This window comes from Ranitomeya imitator, chromosome 1 (assembly GCF_032444005.1).
Source record: "Ranitomeya imitator isolate aRanImi1 chromosome 1, aRanImi1.pri, whole genome shotgun sequence".
Lineage (NCBI taxonomy): Eukaryota > Metazoa > Chordata > Amphibia > Anura > Dendrobatidae > Ranitomeya > Ranitomeya imitator.
Window position 1 is genome coordinate 1,057,956,818 of NC_091282.1, and position 16,824 is coordinate 1,057,973,641.

The window sequence follows — 16,824 nt, forward strand, 5'->3', positions numbered from 1 at the left end:
ATCTTTCAGCAATAATCTTTTTAATTTCCCAAGGGTAAAAAGAGAAAATGGACCTCAAAAGTTGTTGTCCAATTTATCCTGAGTACGCTGATACCCCACATGTGAGGGGGAACCACTTTTTGGGCGCATGGCAGGGCTCAGAAGGAAAGGAGCGCCGTTTGACTTTTTCAAGCTAAATTTGGCTGGAATTGAGATCGGACGCCATGTCGCGTTTGGCGACCCCCTGATGTGCCTAAACAGTGGAAACCCCCCACAAGTGACCCTATTTTGGAAACTAGACCCCCTAAGGAACTTATCTAGATGTGTCATGAGCACTTTTATCCCCCAAGTGCTTCACGAAAGTTTATAACGCCCGGGCGTGAAAAAAAAAAATCCTATTTTTTCCACAAACATGATCGTTTAGTCCCCAATTTTTTATTTTCTCAAGGGTAAAAGGAGAAATTGGACCCCAAAAGTTGTTGTCCAATTTGTCCTGAGTACGCTGATACCCCATATGTGGGGGGGACCACTGTTTGGGCGCATGGCAGGGCTCAGAAGGAAAGGAGCGCCGTTTGACTTTTTCAAGCTAACTTTGGCTGGAATTGAGATCGGACGCCATGTCGTGTTTGGAGAGCCCACGATGTGCCTAAACAGTGGAAACCCCCCACAAGTGACCCCATTTTGGAAACTAGACCCTCTAAGGAACTTATCTAGTTGTGTGGTGAGAATTTTGAACCCCCACGTGCTTCATTAAAGTATATAATGCCCAGGCGTGAAAATAAAAAATCCTATTTTTTCCTACAAAAATGATATTTTAGTCCCCAATTTTTAATTTTCCCAAGGGTACCAGGAGAAATTGGACCCCAAAAGTTGTTGTCCAATTTGTCCTGAGTACGCTGATACCCCATATGTGGGGAGGAACTACTGTTTGGGCACACGTTGGGGCTCGAAAGGGAAGTAGTGACGTTTTGGAATGCAGACTTTGATGGAATGTTCTGCTGGCATCATGTTCCATTTGCAGAGCCCCTGATGTGACTAAACAGTAGAAACCCCCCACAAGTGACCCCATTTTGGAAACTGTACCCCCTAAGGAACTTATCTAGGTGTTTGGTGAGAAATTTGAACCCCCAAGTGCTTCACTAAAGTTTATAATGCCCAGGCGTGAAAATAAAAAATCCTATTTTTTCCCACAAAAATGATATTTTAGTCCCCAATTTTTAATTTTCCCAAAGGTAACAGGAGAAATTGGACATCAAAAGTTGTTGTCCAAATTGTCCTGATTACGCTGGTACGCCATATGTGGGAAAAAACTGTTTAGGCACACGTTGGGGCTCGAAAGGGAAGTTGTGACGTTTTGGAATGCAGAAATTGTCTGCGGTCGTCATGTTCCGTTTGCAGAGCCCCTGATGTGCCTAAACAGTAAAAAAAAAACCACAAGTGACATCATTTTGGAACCTAGACCCCCCCCAAGGAACTTATCTAGATGTGCCCCCTTTTTGGAACTAATGTACGCTTTCTTGTAAAGTAAATTAGTAGTGCATGGAGGTGTGGTACAATCTGAAGCAATCCTTCATACACAGGCCAGGTTTTTCGGGGCAGGTGTCGCATTGATAAATGGTGTCCTTGCGTATTCCCCTTTTGTAACACACTCGGCACCTTTTTTGCAGCTTACCTTTTCTGCCGGTTGGCGGGACCACCCCCGGAAAATGCTGGCCTGGTACGATACGAGCACCTTCAGTTCCGGAAGTACTGGGGCCCTCTCCTTCCGGAGTACCAAATATCAGGGCCTTAACCACTACCTCCTAGAACTGAAGGTACGACGTATCGGTGTGGCGTGCACATCGTGACAGCAGGAAAGCGTTGAGCATTGCCATTTGTACGATGTGGACGGCCAACTTTTTGTACCACACCTTGGCCTTTCTCAAAGCACTGTATGGTTGGAGGAGTTGATCAGAGAGATCAACCCCCCCATGCTTTTGTTGTAGCCCAGTACACAGTCCGGTTTGCAGACCTGTGTAGAGGTACCCCGTACAGTGCTGAGGGCTCTGCCATCACCATGTATGGTGGTCAAGAGAAGGACATCCCTCTTGTCCTTGTACTTGACCACCAGCAGGTGGTCGCTACATTGGGCCTTGCTCTCACCTTTTCTGAGCATCTGCCGAAGTAGCGTCTTTGGGAGGCCTCTCTGATTTTTGCGCACAGTACCGCAGGCTGCGGTACCTCGCGTAGAGAGGGATTTGTAGAGTGGGATGCTGGTATAAAAGTTATCAGTATAGAGGTGATAACCTTTATCCAGCAGTGGGTGCACCAAATCCCACACGATCTTCCCACTCACTCCCAGGACAGGAGGACACTCAGGGGGTTCAATCCTGCTGTCCTTCCCTTCATACACTCTAAACCTGTGGATGTACCCTGAGGCACTCTCACACAGCTTGTAGAGTTTGATTCCGTACCTGGCCCTTTTGTTGGGCAGGTATTGACGGAATCCGAGCCGCCCCTTAAAATGGACCAAGGACTCATCCACGCAGATGTCCCTTTTGGGCACGTACACTTCAGAAAACTTTTTGTTGAAGTGTTCGATGACCGGCCGAACTTTGAACAGACGGTCAAAGTTGGGGTCATCTCGTGCGGGACACTGTGCATTATCGGAATAATGCAGGAATTTATGGATGGCCTCAAAACGTCTCCGAACCATGGCCATTCGGAATACTGGAGTGTTATATAAAACATCTACACTCCAATATTGCCGCATTTCTGGCTTCTTCACGATCCCCATGTGGAGGACCAGGCCCCAAAACTGCATCATTTCAACTGCGTCTACAGGAGACCAGTTGGAAAATGATGTACCGGGGTTTTGCTCCAAAAATTGACGAGCATACAAATTAGTTTGCTCCACCATGAGGTTAATAAAATCCTCAGAGATAAAGACTTTGAAAAAGTCTTTCTGTGAGGCCCGTGGTGTCAAACTTGATTCCTGATTCTGCCACAAAATCAGGAATCAGTGGCTCGTAATTTTCGGGGGGCGAGGTCCATGTGGGTTCCGCAGTGGGGAGCGCTGGTTCAGGAGTGGTGGGGGCTGCCTCATCTTCTGTCCTGGGGCGTCTGCGTGGTGGTTCCGCAGGACCCGAGGAGGAAGATGAGGAGGAAGAGGAGGAGGAGGAGGAGGAAGAGGATGAAGAATCAGAAAAGTGAAGAAAAGTGGGATCCTCTCCCTCGCTATCAGTGTCGGAGGCAAGGAAAGCATATGCCTCCTCCAATGAATAGCGCTGTTGGGACGAACGGGACGAGCGGGACATTTTTGTGTGAATATGGTGATTGGGTGCACTTTATTGATAACTGTATGTGTATGTGTGGGGGGATAGTGATTTGTGCAAACTTATCTGAAAAGAAAATGCTAAAAGGAGAAGAAAAACCTGTAAAAAAAAAAAAAAGGCAGGCACAAACTCTGATAAGAGAACTGCGTCACTTATCAAAGTTTGGCGGCTGCGGGATGTGTGTAAGGAGGTTGCGCAAAAAGGCTGAAGGGAAAAAAGCGAGCGCGAGAGTTGATCGGTGAACTGCGTCACCAATCAACGCTCGGCGGCTGTTAAATGGGCGCACGGAAGGAGGTGCAAAGGGGGGTAAAAAGAGGGGGAAGGGAGATGGGGGTGGAAGTGGGGATTGGGCAGGGATCAGTGATCAAAACGTACGGTTGTAGTCAGGTGGCGCAAAAGGGGGGTGAAAAAAAAAAAAAGGAAAACGGCAGGCACAAACTCTGATAAGTGAACTGCGTCACTTATCAAACTTTGGCGGCTGCGGAATGTGTACGGAGTTGGCGCAACGGGGGTGAGGGAAAAAAAGCGAGCGAGAGCGTTGATCGGTGAACTGCGTCACCAATCAACGTTCGGCGGCTGTTAAATGGGCGCACGGAAGGAGGTGCAAAGGGGGGTAAAAAGAGGGGGAAGGGAGATGGGGGTGGAAGTGGGGATTGGGCAGGGATCAGTGATCAAAACGTACGGTTGTAGTCAGGTGGCGCAAAAGGGGGGTGAAAAAAAAAAAAGGAAAACGGCAGGCACAAACTCTGATAAGTGAACTGCGTCACTTATCAAACTTTGGCGGCTGCGGAATGTGTGTACGGAGTTGGCGCAACGGGGGCGAGGGAAAAAAAGCGAGCGCGAGCGTTGATCGGTGAACTGCGTCACCAATCAACGCTCGGCGGCTACTAAATGTGCGCACGGAGGCGGCACAAATGGGGGTGGAGGGGGTAAAAAGAGGGGGAAGGGGGGATTGGGGTGGATGAACGGGGATTGGGGTGGATGAACGGGGATTGGGCAGGGATCAGGGATAAAACTTACGTTTAGTTGTCTTTTTTCTTTAGCAGGGATTGTGGTGCTACAGGCTGCTGTGGCACCACAATACCCAGCACGGCAGGGAGATCCAGGCACAAAATCCAGCAGGGAGATCCAGCAGTATGACCGCTCTGTAGGAATCCTCAGCTAGAATGAGGACCCTGCAGAGCGGTCATACACAGGTCAGGCAGGTGACACAGACAGGTCACAGAGCGGTCATGCTGCTGCTGTGACCTGTCATTGGTGGGATCGACCATAACATCGATCCCACCAATCAGAGCTTTCCTGGTGACCTGGCTGTGACCTGCCTAGGATCGGATCTGTTCGCGCCATCCTAGGCAGGTCACAGCCAGGTCACCTGCAGGGCACAGAGCGGTCACAGCGTGATCGCCGCTGCGCCCTGTGATTGGCGCGATCGACGATGACATCGATCGCGCCAATCGGCTCCTGCAGGCCCTGCTGGGCCTGCACTGTGTCCTATCCTAGGATCGGTGCTATTAGAGCACCGATCCACGCAGGTTCCGGCAGGGCACAGCGCGGTAATACCGCGCGGTGCCCTGCGATTGGCGCGATCGATGCGATCGGCGATCGCGCCAATCCGGGGTGTTCTTGCCGGTGCCTGGCGTTGCCAGGCACCGGACCTAGGATCGAGTACATCGGTACTCGATCCTAGCCTGTGACCTCATTGTTTCAGCCGCTCCGATTGGCTGAAACAATGAGAATGGCTGTGATTGGCTGTTCAGAATTGAACAGCCAATCACAGCGATCGAGAGGGCGGGTGGGCGGCGACAATGCCCTGGATGCCGAGGCCATCTCCCCCCAGGTGAGATGGCGTCGGAATTTTAATGCGATCACCGCGACTTAAGTCGCGGTATCGCATTAAAGGGCAGGACGTACTATCCCGTCAAGGGTCAGATAGGCCCAGGGCACCTCGACGGGATAGTACGTCCAAGGTCACAGAGGGGTTAATAAAAAAGAAAAAAAATTAAGCAGATGTAAAGTAGACATGTTGAATTTGTATGCCCTGAAATCAGTTGAAGCATTTCAGTTTGAAAATTGCTAAATTTTCGAATAGTTTTCAGTATTTTCATAAATATTTGCAAATCGTAGCAACCAAAGTTTACCACGTAACATGAAGTACAAAGGGTGATGAGGAAAAAAAAAATAAAATGTCAGAATTTCTGGGATCCGTTGAAGCATTCCAGAGTTGTTGCCACATAGTGATACTGGTTGAATTCAAACAAAAATAATAATAAATAATAATGTGGCCTGGTCAAAATTAGCTGTTACTAAGGGGTTAAAGGAGCAAAGGAGCTGCAGGAATTTCTGGCAAATACTGGTTGTGTACAACATGTGACCACAATCTCCTGTATACTTTGTGTCTGGCTCATGTGGTAGGGTGGCAAGACAGAAGCCTTTTTGTACAAAGAAAAATATCCAAGCCCAACTGTTTTAGCAAAATCTAAATCAGGTCTTCCACAATCATGTCGGACAGCATGTTATGGTCTGATTGGACCAAGGTATAATTTTTGGCCTTCTGGCCAAAAAGATGTGTTGCGCAAAGCCCACTCTGCACATCATCCAAAGAACACCACATGCATGGTACAGTATTATGCTATGGAGCTGTTTTCGGTAGCTGTAAGTGGGCCTTTAGCAAGGTGGACAAAATCATGACCATTCCAAATATCTGTTTTTGCAACAAAACTTTTAGGGTATGTTTCCACGGGCATAAACTGGTAGCACTTTGGACGCAGCACATGTCCGCTCTGTCCAAAGCACTGCTGGCTTTTGTACACGCTGTGATTCTGCATGTGTTCATTGACCCTATACAATGGGCTGTGATATTATCTTGCGAAGCGTCTCCAAGATAAATAGACATGCTGCAGTCTAGAAAGATGCGCCACATGTGCGCATACGCAGGGAAGCTGGAGGCGTCGCTGCATGCATAGTGGAGATAGGATTCCATAAAATTCAATCCACTATGTTACACTTGGATGCTGCGGCTGTACGCAGTGTCCTATCTGCAGTGTTTACTGACCGTGGAAACATACCCTTAGACCCCCTACTAAAAAGCTGAGGAGGAATTTCATCCTTCAGCGTAATTAACCCCCCCACCACCACCCCCAAAAAATGGCTTCACCAGAAGATCAGTTCTTGGAATGGCCCAGACCTGAATCCACTTGATCTTTGGATTGACTTCAAAAGGGTGCTGTGCATGGAAGATGCCATCTATCAACATGGCACATATAGAATTGGCAAACTCCTACCAAAAAAAAGACTACATGCTGTCATAAATTAAAGGGAATCTGTCACCTCATTTTTCGCATATAAGCTGTGGCCACCGCCATCAGTTGCTTATCTACAGCAGTCTGTAATGCTGTAGATAAGCCCCTGATATAACCTGAAAGATAAGAAAAACAAGTTTAGATTATACTCGCCCAGGGGAGGTCCCAGTTCGCGTCCGATGGGCGTCCAGGTCCAGCGCCTCTCATCTACATGCGATGATGTCCTCTTCCTTGCTTCTGTCACAGCTCCTGCACAGGCGTACTGATTTGCCCTGTTGAGGGCAGAGCAAAGTACTGCAGTGTGCCGGGAAGGGTCAGAGAGGCCCGGCGCCTGCGCATTGCAGTGCTTTGCTCTGCCCTCAACAGGGCAGAGAATTACGCCTGCGAAGGATCCGCGACAGAAGCAAGGAAGAGGACGTCATCGCATGAAGATGGGAGGCGCCGGACCGCCCCCTGGGTGAGTATAATCTAACTTGTTTTTCTCATCTTTCAGGTTACATCGGGGGCTTATCTACAGCATTATAGAATGCTGTAGAAAGGCCCCTAATTGCGGTGGCCACTGCTTATATGTGGCCCTTCCCGACCCATGACGCCACGTAGGCGTCATGAAAGTCGGTGCCAATCCGACCCATGACGCCTATGTGGCATCATGGAAAGATCGCGTCCCTGCAGATCGGGTGAAAGGGTTAACTCCCATTTCACCCAATCTGCAGGGACAGGGGGAGTGGTAGTTTAGCCCAGGGGGGGTGGCTTCACCCCCCCGTGGCTACGATCGCTCTGATTGGCAGTTTCACTTTCAACAGCCAATCAGAGCGATTTGTAATATTTCACCTATTATAACTGGTGAAATATTACAACCCAGCCATGGCCGATGCTGCAATATCATCGGCCATGGCTGGAAATGCTAATGTGCCCCCACCCCACCGATCGCCCCCCCCCCCAGCCCTCCGATCTGTCCGGTACACTGCTCCGGCTCCCCTCCGTCCTGTGCTCCGCTCCCCCCGTGCTCTTGTCCGCTCCCCCCGTGCTCCAATCACCCCCCTGCACTCGGATCCACCCCCCCGTGCTCCGTTCCACCCCCCCGTGCTCCGTTCCACCCCTCCCGCGCTCCGATCCACCCCCCCATGCTCCGATTCCCCCCCACCCCATCATACTTACCGATCCTGCCGGGGTCCGTCCGTCTTCTCCCTGGGCGCCGCCATCTTCCAAAATGGCGGGCGTATGCGCAGTGCGCCCCCCGAATCTGCCGGCCGGCAGATTCGTTCCAAAGTGCATTTTGATCACTGAGATAGATTATATCTCAGTGATCAAAATAAAAAAAATAATAAATGACCCCCCCTCCCCTTTGTCACCCCCATAGGTAGGGACAATAAAAAAATAAAGATTTTTTTTTTCCACTAATGTTAGAATAGGGTTAGGGCTAGGGTTAGGGTTTCGGTATGTGCACACGTATTCTGGTCCTCTGCGGATTTTTCCGCTGCGGATTTGATAAATCCGCAGTGCTAAACCGATGCGGATTTATGGCAGATTTACTGCGTTTTTTCTGCGCATTTCACTGCGGTTTTACAACTGCGATTTTCTATTTGAGCAGTTGTAAAACCGCTGCGGAATCCGCACAAAGAAGTGACATGCTGCGGAATGTAAACCGCTGCGTTTCCGTGCCGTTTTTCTGCAGCATGTGTACAGCGATTTTTGTTTCCCATAGGTTTACATTGAACTGTAAACTCATGGGAAACTGCTGCGGATCCGCAGCGTTTTCACAGGCGTGTGCACATACCTTTAGAATTAGGCTATGTGCACACGGTGCGGATTTGGCTGCGGATCCGCAGCAGACTGGCCGCTGCGGATTCGCTGCAGTGTTCCATCAGGTTTACAGTACCATGTAAACCAATGGAAAACCAAATCCGCTGTGCCCATGGTGCGGAAAATACAGCGCGGAAACGCTGCGTTGTATTTTCCGCAGCATGTCAATTCTTTGTGCGGATTCCGCAGCGTTTTACACCTGTTCCTCAATAGGAATCCGCAGGTGAAATCCGCAAAAAAAACACTGGAAATCCGCGGAAAATCCGCAGGTAAAACGCAGTGCCTTTTACCTGCGGATTTTTCAAAAATGATGCTGAAAAATCTCACACGAATCCACAACGTGGGCACATAGCCTTAGGGTTAGGGTTGGAATTAGGGTTGTGGTTAGGGTTGTGATTAGGGTTATGGCTACAGTTGGGATTAGAGTTAGGGGTGTGTTGGGGTTAGTGTTGGAGGTAGAATTGAGGGGTTTCCACTGTTTAGGCACATCACGGGTCTCCAAACGCAACATGGCGCCACCATTGATTCCAGCCAATCTCGTATTCAAAAAGTCAAATGGTGCTCCCTCAATTCCGAGCCCCGACGTGTGCCCAAACAGTGGTTTACCCCCACATATGGGGTACCAGCATACTCAGGATAAACTGTGCAACAATTACTGGGGTCCAATTTCTCCTGTTACCCTTGTGAAAATAAAAAAATGCTTGCTAAAACATCATTTTTGAGGAAAGAAAAATGATTTTTTATTTTCACGGCTCTGCGTTGTAAACGTCTGTGAAGCACTTGGGGGTTCAAAGTGCTCACCACACATCTAGATAAGTTCCTTGGGGGTCTAGTTTCTAAAATGGGGTCACTGGTGAGGGGTTTCTACTGTTTAGGCACACCAGGGGCTCTGCAAACGCAACGTGACGCCCGCAGATCATTCCATCAAAGTCTGCATTTCAAAAGTCACTACTTCCCTTCTGAGCCCTGACGTGTGCCCAAACAGTGGTTTACCTCCACACATGGGGTATCAGCGTACTCAGGAGAAACTGCACAACAACTTTTGGGGTCCAATTTCTCCTGTAACCCTTGGGAAAATAAAAAATTCTGGGCTAAATAATTATTTTTGAGGAAAGAAAACGTATTTATTATTTTCACGGCTCTGCCTTATAAACTTCTATGAAGCACTTGGGGGTTCAAAGTGCTCACCACACATCTAGATAAGTTCCTTTCGGGGTCTAGTTTCCAAAATGGGGTCACTTGTGGGGGGTTTATACTGTTTAGCCACATCAGGGGCTCTGCAAACGCAACGTGATGCCCGCAGAGCATTCCAACAAAGTCTGCATTTCAAAACGTCACTACTTCACTTCCGAGCCCCGGCATGTGCCCAAACAGTGGTTTACCCCCACATAATAATAATAATAATAATAATAATAATTTTTATTTATATAGCGCCAACATATTCCGCAGCGCTTTACAAATTATAGAGGGGACTTGTACAGACAATAGACATTACAGCATAACAGAAATACAGTTCAAAACAGATACCAGGAGGAATGAGGGCCCTGCTCGCAAGCTTACAAACTATGAGGAAAAGGGGAGACACGAGAGGTGGATGGTAACAATTGCTTTAGTTATTCGGACCGGCCATAGTGTAAGGCTCGGGTGTTCATGTAAAGCTGCATGAACCATATGGGGTATCAGCGTACTCAGGAGAAACTGGACAACAACTTTTGGGGTCAAATTTCTCCTGTTACCCTTGGGAAAATAAAAAATTGCAGGCTAAAAGATCATTTTTGAGAAAATATATTTTTTTTTATTTTCATGGCTCTGCGTTATAAACTTCTGTGAAGCACTTGTGTGGTGAGGACTTTGAACCCCCATCTAGATTAGTTCCTTTGGGGGTCTAGTTTCCAAAATGGGGTCATTTGTGGGGGATCTCCAATTTTTAGGCACACAGGGGCTCTCCAAACGTGACATGGTGTCCGCTAATGATTGGAGCTAATTTTCCATTTAAAAAGCCAAATGGCGTGCCTTCCCTTCCGAGCCCTGCCGTGCGCCCAAACAGTGGTTTACCCCCACATATGTGGTATCAGCGTACTCAGGACAAACTGGACAACAACATTTGGGGTCCAATTTCTCCTATTGCCCTTGGCAAAATAGGAAATTCCAGGCTAAAAAATCATTTTTGAGGAAAGAAAAATTATTTTTTATTTTCATGGCTCTGCGTTATAAACTTCTGTGAAGCACCTGGGGGTTTAAAGTGCTCAATATGCATCTAGATAAGTTCCTTGGGGGGTCTAGTTTCCAAAATGGGGTCACTTGTGGGGGAGCTCCAATGTTTAGGCACACAGGGGCTCTCCAAACCCGACATGGTGTCCGCTAACAATTGGAGCTAATTTTCCATTCAAAAAGTCAAATGGCGCGCCTTCCCTTCTGAGCCCTGCCGAGTGCCCAAACGGTGGTTTACCCCCACATATGAGGTCTCGGCGTACTCGGGAGAAATTGCCCAACAAATTTTATGATCCATTTTATCCTATTGCCCATGTGAAAATGAAAAAATTGAGGCGAAAATAATTTTTTGGTGAAAAAAAAGTACTTTTTCATTTTTACAGATCAATTTGTGAAGCACCTGAGGGTTTAAAGTGCTCACTAGGCATCTAGATAAGTTCCTTGGGGCGTCTAGTTTCCAAAATGGGGGAGCTCCAATTTTTAGGCACACGGGGGCTCTCCAAACGTGACATGGTGTCCGCTAAAGAGTGTAGCCAATTTTTCATTCAAAAAGTCAAATGGCGCTCCTTCCCTTCCAAGCCCTGCCGTGCGCCCAAACAGTGGTTTACCCCCACATGTGAGGTATCAGCGTACTCAGGACAAATTGGACAACAACTTTCGTGGTTCAGTTTCTCTTCCTTTTACCATTGGGGAAATTAAAAAAAATTGTTGCTAAAAGATAATTTTTCTGACTAAAAAGTTAAATGTTCATTTTTTCCTTCCATGTTGCTTCTGCTGCTGTGAAGCACCTGAAGGGTTAATAAACTTCTTGAATGTGGTTTTGAGTACCTTGAGGGGTGCAGTTTTTAGAATGGTGTCACTTTTGGGTATTTTCAGCCATATAGACCCCTCAAACTGACTTCAAATGTGAGGTGGTCCCTAAAAAAAATGGTTCTGTAAATTTCGTTGTAAAAATGAGAAATCGCTGGTCAAATTTTAACCCTTATAACTTCCTAGCAAAAAAAAATTTTGTTTCCAAAATTGTGCTGATGTAAAGTATACATGTGGGAAATGTTATTTATTAACTATTTTGTGTCACATAACTCTCTGGTTTAACAGAATAAAAATTCAAAATGTGAAAATTGCGAAATTTTCAAAATTTTCGCCAAATTTCCGTTTTGATCACAAATAAACGCAGAATTTATTGACCTAAATTTATCACTAACATGAAGCCCAATATGTCACGAAAAAACAATCTCCGAACCGCTAGGATCCGTTGAAGCGTTCCTGAGTTATTACCTCATAAAGGGACACTGGTCAGAATTGCAAAAAACGGCAAGGTCTTTAAGGTCAAAATAGGCTGGGTCATGAAGGGGTTAAAAGGGTACCATGTGCATATTTATGCAACAAAGTTATTTTCGTTCTTAGAAGTCTTTTTTGGGTGGAAAAATTTAATTTAATCTTTCAAAGGATTTTTACAATTACGGGTGACATTTAACCCCTTAGTGACAGTGCCAATTTGGTACTTAATGACCGAGCCAACTTTTACAATTCTGACCACTGTCACTTTATGAGGTTATAACTCTGGAACGCTTCAACGGATCCCGCTGATTCTGAGATTGTTTTTTCGTGACCTATTGTACTTCATGTTAGTGGTAAAATTTCTTCGATATTACTTGCGATTATTTATGAAAAAAATGGAAATATGGCGAAAATTTTAAATTTTGCAATTTTCAAACTTTGTATTTTTATGCCCTTGAGGGTATGTGCACACGTCAGGTTTTTTTCCTGACAAAATCCTAAGAATTCTGCCAGAAATTCGCGTTTTTTTTCGCGCGGATTTCTCACGGAATTTGCGCGTTTTTTGCGCGGATTTTTTGCGTTTTTTTTTTCTCTCCTGAATGTCAATTTTGCTATGGAATCCGCAAAAAGAATGAGCATGTCCGTTCTTTTTGCGGAATGCGTTTGCACATATGCACAAAAAATGCGGAATGCATTCTAAGATGGGATGCATAATGTTAGCGTTTTTTTAGCGGATTTATAGCGTTTTTATAGCGAAATTCTGCAAAAAAAACACTAAAAATCCGGACGTGTGCACATACCCTAAATCAGAGAGATATGTCACGAAAAATAGTTAATAAATAACATTTCCCACATGTCTACTTTACATCAGCACAATTTTGGAAACACATTTTTTTTGTTAGGGAGTTATAAGGGTTAAAAGTTGACCAGCAATTTCTCATTTTTACAACACCATTTTTTTTTTTAAATATTTTTAAGGAACTACATCTCATTTGAAGTCATTTTGAGGGGTCTATATGATAGAAAATAACGAAGTGTGACACCATTCTAAAAACTGCATCCCTCAAGGTTCTCAAAACCACATTCAAGAAGTTTATTAACCCTTTACGTGCTTCACAGGAACTGAAACCATGTGGAAGGAAATAATGAACATTTAACTTTTTTTTTTTTGGAAACATTTTAATTCAGAACCATTTTTTTTATTTTCACATGTGTAAAAACAGAAATGTAACCATAAATTTTGTTATGCAATTTCTACTGAATACGCCAATACCCCATATGTGGGGGTAAACCACTTTTTGGGCGCACCGCAGAGCTTGGAAGTGAAGGAGCGCCGTTTGACTTTTTCAATGCAGAATTGGCTGGAATTGAGATCGGAAGCCATGTCGCGTTTGGAGAGCCCCTGATGTGCCTAAACAATGGAAACTCCCCACAAGTGACACAATTTTGAAAACTAGACCCCTTAAGGAACTTATCTAGATGTGTGGTGAGCACTTTGAACCCCCAAGTGCTTCACAGAAGTTTATAACGTTGAGCCGTGAAAATAAAAAATCGTATTTTTTCTACAAAAATGATCTTTTTGCCCCCAAATTTTTATTTTCACAAGGTTAACAGGAGAAATTAGACCACAAAAGTTAGTTGTTGTGCAATTTCTCCTGAGCACGTCGATACCCAATATGTGGGGAGTAAACCACTGTTTGGGCGCACCGCAGAGCTTGGAAGAGGAGTGCCGTTTTACTTTTTCAATGTAGAATTGGCTGGAATTGAGATCGGACGCCATGTTGCGTTTGGAGAGCCCCTGATGTGCCTAAACAGTGGAAACCCCCCCACAAGTGACCCCATTTTGGAAACTAGACCCCCCATGGAACTTGTCTAGATCTGTGGTGAGAACTTTGAATGCCCAAGTGCTTCACAGAAGTTTAGAATGCAGAGTCGTGAAAATAAAAAAAAAATATTATTTTTTTCCACAAAAAAGATTTTGTAGCCCCCAAGTTTTTATTTTCACAAGGGTAACAGGAGAAATTGGACCGCAATAGTTGTTGTCCAATTTATCCCGAGTACGCTGATGCCCCATATGTGGGGGTAACCCACTGTTTGGGCGCACGGCAGAGCTCAGAAGGGAAGGAGCACCATTTGACTTTTTGAGCGCAAAATTGGCTGTCGTGTTTGGAGACCCCCTGATGTACCTAAACAGTGGAAACCCCCCAATTCTAGCTCCAACCCTAACCCCAACACACCCCTAATCCTAATCTCAACCCTAACCTCAAACCTAACCCTAATCCCAACACACCCCTAATCACAACCTTAACCCTAATCCCAAACCTAACCCTAATGCCAACCCTAACCCTAATACCAACCCTAATCCAAACCCTAACCCTAATCCCAACTCTAACCCTAAATTTAGCCCCAACCCTAACCCTATCCCTAACTTTAGCTCCAACCCTAACTCTAGCCCTAAGGCTACTTTCACACTTGCGTTGTTTGGCATCTGTCGCAATCCGTCGTTTTGGACAAAAAACGGATCCTGCAAATGTGTCCGCAGGATGCGTTTTTTGCCCATAGACTTGTAATGCCGACGGATCGCGACGGATGGCCACACGTCGCGTCTGTCGTGCACTGGATCAGTTGTGTAACTTTTTTTGTACGTCGCGTCCGCCATTTCTGACCGCGCATGCGTGGCCGTAACTCCACCCCCTCCTCCCCAGGACTTAGATTGGGCAGCGGATGCGTTGAAAAACTACATCCGCTGCCCACATTGTGCACAATTTTCACAACGTGCGTCCGTATGTCGGGCCGACGCATTGCGCCGGCCCCGTACCGACGTAAGTGTGAAAGAAGCCTAACCCTAAATTTAGCCCCAACCCTAACCCTAGCCCTAACCCTAATTTTAGCCCCAACTGCTTTCTCCTGCCGGCCGGCAGATGGCGACAGATGGCGGGCGCACTGCGCATGCGCCCGCCATTTTCTTTCCCCATGAAGACACCGGCGGGCAGGAGAGGACGCAGGAGGACCCAGGGACACCTGTGAGTATAATAGGGTCCCCGAATCCCCCTATTTCTCTGCCCTCTGATGTGCGATCACATCAGAGGACAGTAAATTACACATTGCTTTTTTTTTTTTTTTTTGCGGTCGCGGGTAAACAGTTAATTACCGACGACCGCAAAACAGGGGTCGGTAAAACCGACCCCGATCATGTTCTTTGGGGTCTCAGCTAGCCCCGGCAGCCGAGACCCCAAAGATCCTCCCGGTGCCGGCCGGCGCACTGCGCATGCGCCCACCATTTTTTTGCCGGAAAAAAATGGCGGCGCCAATCGGGAGCCACGAGGAGCACCGGGGGAAACAGGTGAATATCGGGGGGGGGCTATCTGAGACCCCTTTTCTCTGTCCTCTGATGTGCGATCTCATCGGAGGACAGAGAAATTAAAAGGGAAATCGCTTTCTTTTTGTTTTTTTGCGATCGCCGGTAAACGGTTAATTACCGGCGATCGCAAAAGCGGGGTCGGTAAAAAACCCCCCCTGAATCATGTTCTCTGGGGTCTCGGCTGCCCCCAGCAGCCGAGACCCCTGAGAAAATCGGACTCTGGGGGCGCTACTTACTTTTTCCTTAACTAACGGCGCTATGGTTTAAGTACCCTTAACTGCCGCCGTTAAAAGGCGTATCGGCGGTCGTTAAGGGGTTAAAGATGGAAAGTTCTGAAATCATACTCTCTAAAAAAATTTTTTTTTGTCCCAAATCCAACACTTCAAGGAATATTGGCGGGTTCGTATAATGGCCAACAGAGGCGAGACCTATTAGTAAGGAAGGTGGTTAAGTGATTGAGTGATCAGTGACCAAATTTGTATAGGAGGGCACCACAATGAATCTGAAGGGATACACGCAGGGTCAATACAAAATTTTATAACAAGATAGAAAGAGAAAGCTGCAGACCACAAATTGGGGATCACCAGACAGAAATATAAGAATAATAATTTTTATTGAATACAAACCAACAAACTTATTAAAAACAATTAAAGTCAAAAACGACTTAGACATGAAAACACCCAAACAGCTTATAAGGAAGCCTGAGGCTGCCCCTCCCAAGGCCCATAGAGTCCAAATGACTTTTGTAATGCCACAAAATAAAGTAAGACTATTACTGAAGGTGGTCAAGATGATGTATGTATCAACAATGATGTAAGTTCCAATAACACACTTGAATGATGTACTTGAATATAAACCTACAACATAGTTACAAGTCCAACTGTACCATAGCTGCTATGCATAAGTGCTGTCTAATAATGGACAAGAGAACAATGAATAAACTGACTGAAAAAATACATTTTTACTGCTAAAATGTTGGCCCCAAATTTTCAATGTTTGCATGGGCTAGTAGGAAAAAAAATGGACCTCAGTTTGTCGTGCAACTTCTGAGTGCACCAAAGCTTTACCTGTAATCGGGAGCTACTTTTAAAGGAAACCTGTCACCTCAAATTGGCAGGATATTAAAATGATTTTTTTACCGGTCAGATGGGCGGCGTATCCTCATTTCACCACTCCATCCGTCCCTGTTTTCCGCAATATTTTAGTGAATAAGAGTATGCGTGCGCCATAGTTGGCGCCTGCGCCATGCAGTCTTCAGTGGCGCATGCGCAGTATGCTTTGCCCTACTGCGGGCAAAGCCGAAAAGCATTACTGCGCATGCAAAATACTTCCGGGACACAGTGCGCATGCGCAGTAATGCTTTTCGGCTTTGCTCGCAGTAGGGCAAAGCATACTGCGCGTGCGCCACTGAAGTCTGCATGGAGCACGCACCAACTATGGCGCACGCATACTCTTATTCACTAAAATATTGCGGAAAACTGGGACGGACAAATGATGAGGATACGCCGCCCATCTGACCGGTAAAAAATCATTTTAATATCCTGCCAATTTGAGGTGACAGGTTCCCTTTAAGGCA

General features: G+C 46.3%; 1 protein-coding gene across 2 annotated transcripts in view; it reads left to right on the plus strand.

Moving 5' to 3' along the window:
- FNIP2 (folliculin interacting protein 2) overlaps positions 1-16,824 on the plus strand; it is a 162,403-nt gene that overhangs the window by 61,191 nt on the left and 84,388 nt on the right. The gene's annotated exons all lie outside the window — the stretch shown is intronic.